Source organism: Mytilus galloprovincialis, chromosome 9 (assembly GCF_965363235.1).
Source record: "Mytilus galloprovincialis chromosome 9, xbMytGall1.hap1.1, whole genome shotgun sequence".
Taxonomy (NCBI): domain Eukaryota; kingdom Metazoa; phylum Mollusca; class Bivalvia; order Mytilida; family Mytilidae; genus Mytilus; species Mytilus galloprovincialis.
In genome coordinates, this window is record NC_134846.1 from 41,041,805 (window position 1) to 41,049,882 (window position 8,078).

General features: G+C 29.1%; 1 long non-coding RNA gene across 1 annotated transcript; it reads left to right on the top strand.

Moving 5' to 3' along the window:
• Positions 1-1,878: 1,878 nt before the first annotated feature.
• Positions 1,879-7,713, top strand: LOC143045011 (uncharacterized). The gene is made up of 3 exons (XR_012968843.1): positions 1,879-2,370; positions 3,854-3,921; positions 5,731-7,713. It is a non-coding gene; the product is annotated as an uncharacterized LOC143045011 (long non-coding RNA).
• Positions 7,714-8,078: the final 365 nt, after the last annotated feature.

The following is an 8,078-nucleotide window of genomic DNA, read 5'->3' on the forward strand; positions in this document are numbered from 1 at the left end:
ATAACATTTTGACATTAAGACAAATTTCCTGTTATTTAGTTGTTTAAATATAACAATCGTTTCCTGTCATTGATAATTTGTTGCAATACATAGTTTTATTCAATTTCAATCGACAATTAAAAACCAATCAAACCATTTTGCAATAAGCTATGGAAATTTTCGTATTGATATAATGATTGTTTTATAGAAAAAAAAAACCACTTGGCGACGTCTTGAAAATTGTTTTTGAAAAATTAAACAATAAAAAAAACGTTTGATATGCAATGTTTACATCCACATTTGAATCAAGTGTTATATTTTATTAAAGTCTGCACAATTTGTACTACAAACAACTTTCGGTTTCGAAATCTACAAATTCTCAATGTACATATCATGCATAAATATCATTTCAAATATGAAAACTATCATTAAAATCATTAGCTCTTTCATGATTCTTTGCTAAGGTGACAGGGTAATGTTTACTGTGATATTGCAAAACCTGCACGGTAGTAGCCTTTGTTTATCAAGATGTACCGTTGTATACATCTTATGGCGTTAAACTAAAGTCATTGTTAATACTCAGTTTGTTTTAATGTAATAAACAGTAATTTTACTTTGGTATATGATCCTCTTGTAAATGTGTGCTTAGTATTGTGGTCGAATAAGAATAACAGAATATCAGAAAAATGCATTTTAAATAAATCTAATGATCACAAATATTAGGGTTTTATAGTGTATTGAAATTCCACTGGCGAATTTTTTCCTTTCTATTATATTCATAAAAGGAAAGTTAAGAAATACACTCTTAGTGTAAAGCTGAATTTTGTCACCGAATGACTTTATATCTGCTCTGAATAACATACTGAGGTAAAAAAAAATAATTACTTTTTAAATTGGGACTTCAAGTCTTTTGGAGTATTATCATAATGATGTCAAAGTTTTCGAGAATCTGTTTCATTTTATGTAATGGCGGACGAATTTTTATACAAATGTAAATACGCCTTTTGTCGACAATATTTTCTTGATAATGTGGGAATCAAATTTGTTGTTTACAAAAATATTTTTTTCAAAAAAATGTACATATGTATTGTTGATATCAATATCACTTCATGTTGCACTTTTCATTACATTGCAGTTTCAAATCTTTGAAATACAAACTTTAAGACAGTCATCAATATCAACAAACAAAAGAGGGCGTGATTACTAAATCTGCAGATATCATCTAAACACAATGACTGCAATTATATTCCACATGACGTTATTTTGAACTTTTGTACATGTTCTTGTGCTTTTAGTGTTGTTGTTATTGAAGAGTTCAAAGAGGCTAGAGTCGTACTTTTATTGTTAGTTAACCGCCCAATATTTGCATAAGTAACATGTGCAAGTCTTAATTTGTGATTTGTTCTCTTAAATGGATGTCTACGAGAAAACCATGCAAAATCAAAAAAAAATTATGAAAGGGGTTGTGGAATTTTCAGCTGATTTTGAGTTCCTAGTAAAGTATTAAGTACATCTAATAGTTCTATGGTTAAAACATGACAATTTATCTCAAATTATGTGAATACAGGGCAATTCTTGTTTAGTACCAAATTTGCTGGAAAATGTTGTTGAAAATGGACATTTTTGGTTTTTTTTTTATTGAATAGTTCAAAGTATTATATGACAAAAAAATTTGTTTGGCCTTAAAATTCAGACTTTCTACTAAAATAAACTGTAATTTGGATCTTATTTCAACCTTTATTTTTGTTTTTATTTTTATTGACATAATTGTGTTTTTCTTAAATTTGAAATCAGCCTGTACTGAAAATGTCCATAAACCTCAAAAGTCACTCAAATTGAAAAAAATATTTTGTTAAACGTTATGGTTCACTACAAACTAGTATTCCTTAACGGGATTTTGGTTGCAAATTGATATAAGCTTATTTGAATAAAAGATGAAAAACTGAAAAATATAGCTAAACTTATCTCCCTTTGTAAAACTCTTCACAATAAAAGGTAGATTTAGTGTCAATAACAGAAGGAGGGAAATCAACAAATGTGCAGAAGGATAGGAAATAATGATATTTTTGATGAGTACGGTGTAGCCAAAAACTTATTTTTATTGAAAGAGTGTAACAAAGACATAGCAAACCATGTGGCAAAGACATTCCCACTGCCACTGGGATAAGTCTGATCCTGATCAGATAGTCTAGACATGACTCATGAGGCTAGACCATCACTATCATGTCTAGGTTTCAGACTCACATTTTAAAATGCATATGCTGCAAACATGGACAGTAGTTGGATTGCAGTAGACAAGAAGACAAAATGAGTTGCTGCCATCCTTTCATGACCCTTCCAAATCTAGCAACGGAAATTTCAAAGCAAAACTTTCAGTTTCAGTTGGTTCTGGTAAGTTTGTTATTTTTTTTTTTTTTTTGTGGTTAGAAAAAGCAATTTGACACCATAAAAAGACCTACTGTAGAAACATCACATCTGATTCAAAACATAAATATCGGAAGAAGAGCATATACCATTTCTCTTTGGGGGGGGGAAAGGGGGGGCGTATTAACATAATTTTCTTGAAGCAAACACTGGTTTAATTTTCATTGACATACATTTATAATGATTTAAAATTCTTCTGAAACTAAAAGATTTATGTGTTTGCCTTGTAAAGTGTAATAGAAAAACTTTTTTCTCTATCAGTCTCTCAAGAATCATGATAAAATATATATTCTATTACAAAACCCTCCGGTATCAGGTCTGTTCGCCCTGAGTTTGTTTGACAAATTGTCAATAGAGTCCATTGACTCTGTTTTTTTTTTCTCTTAATTTAAAAATAATGGTTGCTTCAAATCCCTTTTTTTTTTTAAATACAACCCATTGAAATAGAAAACATTCAGTAGATAGATATAGGAAGATGTGGTATGAGTGCCAATGAGACAACTATCCATCCAAATAACAATTTATTAAAGTAAACCATTATAGGTCAATGTACGGCCTTCAACACAGAGCCATGGCTCACACGGAACAACAAGCTATAAACAAGATAAAGGACCCCTAAATTACTAGTGTAAAATCCATCGAACAGGAAAATCAATGGTCTAATTTATATTAAAAAAAGGAGAAAGGAGAAACACGTATAAATTACATAAACATACGAAAACTACTGTACATTTATGCCAACTAAAAAGTATGTGTGGTAACCGCACTACCCTTACCTACCTTTATTTTTATCCCTACCCTAAAGATTTTTGTGACAGGTTTTGATTAAGCACTGTTAAAGTCACAATATAGCTCCCAAAGAGTTGTGAATTTCCTGTCTTTATTCATTCCTTTACCAGTACTACATGTACATTGTACAATGCAGCTAGATTGATACAATATATGGTTCTCAATCTCAAAAAAATGTTTTACAAATTATGAGCTGTTATTTTTCTCTCTAAAAATTGGTTACTGTGAGACTTTTTCTTTACATTTCCTTAGTGCAGGTCCTGTATGGCTGTATCACAGTTATAAACATGGAAAGAGACCTTGTACATGTCTTTACTTCTATCGTTAATAAAATAGAATCTGAATAGAATATGCTACAAATGTATTCCAAATTAAAGGGCCCAGAAGGGGCAACATGAGATTATAACATTACAGATTACTCAGATAAAACAAATTCAAAATAACAATACTGAAGAAATGAATTACTTGATGATGTGATTGATATCATAGCATTTATGACATTTACACAAATTAATTATCATATCTACAAAAAATTTTTTTCAATGAACCAATGCATTATGTTAAGACAACTTAATGTACAATGTACATGTAGATGTAACTCACTGTACTGATCATGCAAATGTACAAATATACAATATTTTATTTCTTATCAACAGGCCAGGTTAATGTTGAAGATGGAAAAGCACAAAAATAATGTTAAAATGAAAGCAGATATGATAGATCACATAGGTAAATATATGATACATTTTTGTGTATAATTGATAAAAAAAATGAATCAAACAAGTCATAACAAAAGACTACTAAATAGACAGCAAATAAGACCTGTGTTGTGGCATTATTTGTGAAATATAATCATATATAGAAATTGGAAATTGACCAGTTACATTTATTATTGTAAAAACATGATAAATAATCAATAAATTAGATTAACCCTTCAATTTTAACAATCTGGTGAACAAAAAGTAAACATAACACACAGAACACTCAAATAATTTTTTTATGATCAATTAAGGGCCATATCAGTACAATTTACACAACAAAATTTTCATTACTCATCATTGTTCTCTTTATAAGAACTAAACCTAGAAAAAAATATGTTTTCTTGTCAGCTTGACACTGAGATCCTCATTTATATATATAGTATACATGCATTTATGGTAAACCTGAAGACTACATTTGTATTTTTCATTTTTGAAAAAAACACTTTTACCATTATTACAGCTATTTTCCTAATGCGTGTAGCGTAAAACTTTGATAGGTTTGCTTGCTCTGTTTGTATAAATATTGATTCAAGCTTTGAAATTAAGGTTGATATCTTCAAACAATAAATATAGGCATATTTGAACCTTTATGGAGTACTTTTAAATTTAATTAGACGTTATGTCAATTGCAATTGTATAGTATACAAACAAACCATGCAAGCTAACCGAAGTCTTAGATTTACATGCCTTAGGAAATTAGCTGTAAAATTAATTATATATTTTATTCCTATGCTTATTGTTTTACCAATTTCAAATGTGTTGGCTTGTTTTTAAATTGGTCTATATCAGCTAAAGGGTCAAAAGGGTCAAAAGTTAAACTTGATTTCATAAAACAATTGAATAATTGGTGTTCTTTGATATTATGCAAAATTAAAAGGTGTATTGTACTTTTTTGGGTTAAATACTTCTTATATGTTTAGATTTTTAATATTCGTTTTCAAATTGCAAAAAAGATCATGGGGGCAAAAAAACCTTTGTTAGTTTATTAAAATATTATTGAAGTTTTTTTTTCTATGCTAAATGTTATCATGCATTTAGCATGTTTAGATTTATAATTTGGGCTCAGTTTTCAAGTTGATTCAAATTGGGGTCCAAACTTTAACTTTGTTTAAATTCATTAAAAATTGCATATATGGGGTTCTTTGATATGATAAATCTAATCATGTCTTTTAAACTTTAGATTTTGGATATTGGCACAAGTCCAATTTCAAAATCATCAGTTCTTTTACCACATTTATTCTGTGTCAGAAACCTACATGTATGATGTGTCTAATAATTCATTACAATCCAAATTCTGAACTGTATCATGTGAATCAAGTTTGAATGTAGTGTCTATAAAGTGCTCCCCCCCCCAACCTGATGAAGGTGCAATCTCTGTATTTGTAATAGAATGTACCCTTGAGCTGTTTTATTCTCATTGTTGAAGGTTGTACAGAGGCATTACATTCATTTCATTTGAACTTTTGTGGATATTTGTCTCATTTGCAATCAATACTCATCCCCCTATTTTTGTATATTCATAATGTCATTAATACAAGATGAAATCTGCAAAATTAACTTCATTAAAATTAAGTTTGCTGCAGCTTGGAATAAGAAAAAAATAAAATTTAGGTCCATTTTTAGCTAGTATACTTTATTTCTTATTCTATGTACTGGAATGTCAGAGTTGTGATAATCGAAACACATTTTACACTAAGACAAAGTTAATAAGTAATTTCTTTTTAGGAAATTTCAATCATTTAACGTATAACAATTGTTTTCTTATTATTTTTTACAGACATTTGGTGATCCAAAAATAACTGGAGTTCATGAAAGAAGATTGATTGCTGAGACACATTTTTGTTGATAAACATGTTTATGATGAAGAAAAACTTAGATAATATTACTGATACTTGAATAAGACTCTGATCTGTCTTTGATTTTTCCTGTTGATGTTAAAAAATTGCAAGCTCAAATAAAAATAAATTGAAATGAAACTCATATGCTTTGAAAAAAAGGAAAAAAAACGGCAATGTGAATCTCGCTGAAGTCTTGAAAACCACCAAGTCAACACACAGTTGCAACACAAATAAGAAGAGAGAGATATTTGCTAGGAAATAGAATGTTCTCACTGTCTCACCATCAGCAAGGCTTTCTTATCAGCGAATAAGAAGTCTAAATTACTTCTGTATTTAAAGGTCATCAGTATTGAAGACAATAAAGAAGATTACGAATGTACTTGGCCATTTGATAAACATAATAATATTTTCATTTGTCAGAAATTGTTTCTTAGATTGACTAACTAGTTTTATTCATTGAATTATTAGTAAATTACCTTTCATAGTTCATGTAGTTACATATATGTAAATTATTATAAGATAGTATGGAAACAATTTAATACTTCCCTAAAATCCATAGCTAATGCAACAATTGTCTTGTGCTGCTAAGTCAATTCGAATTATTTTTTATGTATGTTTATAATAATCTTATTCTTGCATGTAAGCACCATTTAGTGTTATTGTATCATCTTCATTGATTGTTAAATATAATACTAATGCTATAAAAAATAATAACATTTATGATCATTTATACAGATTGAGATATTTAAAAATGTATCACTATCAATGCTAATAGAGAATTTATAAATTTAGACCTTTTTTATGAGAATTTTAGAAAGTACTACAACAAAAGCAAACCAAGAGTATATGCTCAAATGCACTATTAACACTCTCTCCAGATAACCAAATAGAGATATGTTTATATTTTATTAAATTGATGAAGTGTATGTTAGTTTAAATTAATATGTACATGCAATTGTAAGGTTTTAAAAATCAGCATTTTTATTGGATTATCTCCCTTTGTACAATAGAAATTCAGATTTTATCCACACTGTCTCAGGTACTCATGATCAAAATGACTTATATGGTAACCAGCATGCAAGTAAAAGGTTGCAACATGTCTTAATTTTGTTTACCTGTCAGACACAACTTCTGTATGTCAAGATTTTTCAATATGATGAACTTGACATTGAATTTCATATCATTTTTCAGTAACCAGAATACAACTTTAGTAATTAGCAAGCTGCAATAACCAAAAATGGGATTACTAGGAAGAAATGAATGGATTTTACTCTTTAAAGTAATAGGGACAAGTGTACTAAAGGAATTTGGAATTAAAAAAAATACCAAAAAAAAATTGTCTTTGGCAGCTCCCCCCTTTTTTAAGCCTTATGCTTACTATTGTTTGTGACACAAAAATCCATTTCACTTTGAATTTTCTATTTGATTTACCTATATTGCATGTTACAATCTGTATAATTCAAGTATTTATTTTTGAATGCTTGGTTTCATTAAAATATGAGACTTTCCTCAATTTATTGCGAAAATACAAAAAAAGGGGGGGAGGCTATCTAAATGATCAATAAAATCTATAAAATTAATTTGCAACCGAAATCCCTTCAAAATATTTTGAACCAAAGAAAATGCACAGCATTTCTGAAATTTAGGGTAAATTAAAGCGACTTTTGGGCTGTAGTGTCTGTTTTAGTGTGATTAGATGAAAAGGCCATATTTTTTATCATTTTATGTGTTTTGCCACACCCTTATTTTCTATATATATCATTATGTTTAATAAAATTATGTGATTTATACTTCATACACATCCTATCTGTGCTATTATAGTATTTAAACACTCAGAAGTATTATAGTATTTATTTCTATTTGAGAAATTTATGAAATCTATGCATTTCAGTAAATGCATCTATAAATAAACTCGAAAATACCCTAAATCCCTATCGTTGCCATGGTTACCAGCAGTGTAAGGGCTTCAAACTTGCATGACTTTCATATGAGGTCAACCTGAACATGTCAGCAAAGTTTCATCAAAATCAAACAACTTTGCATGGAGCACCATCTGCATGGTTTTCTCATAGATGCCCATTTAACTTAGATCGAATTATCTAATTGTTTGGTTTTTTATTCATTTTTTGTTAAATATGATACTATGTGTGGGTGACTGAACATTAATGATCTTGCGAATGAATTCACAATTTAGAGTTTGATCAATGGTATAGAAACCAGTTATATAAGTCAGAATGTTTAATTCAAAAGCAGGTTTGCTTTTGAAATGTTTTGAGAAACGGTTTTC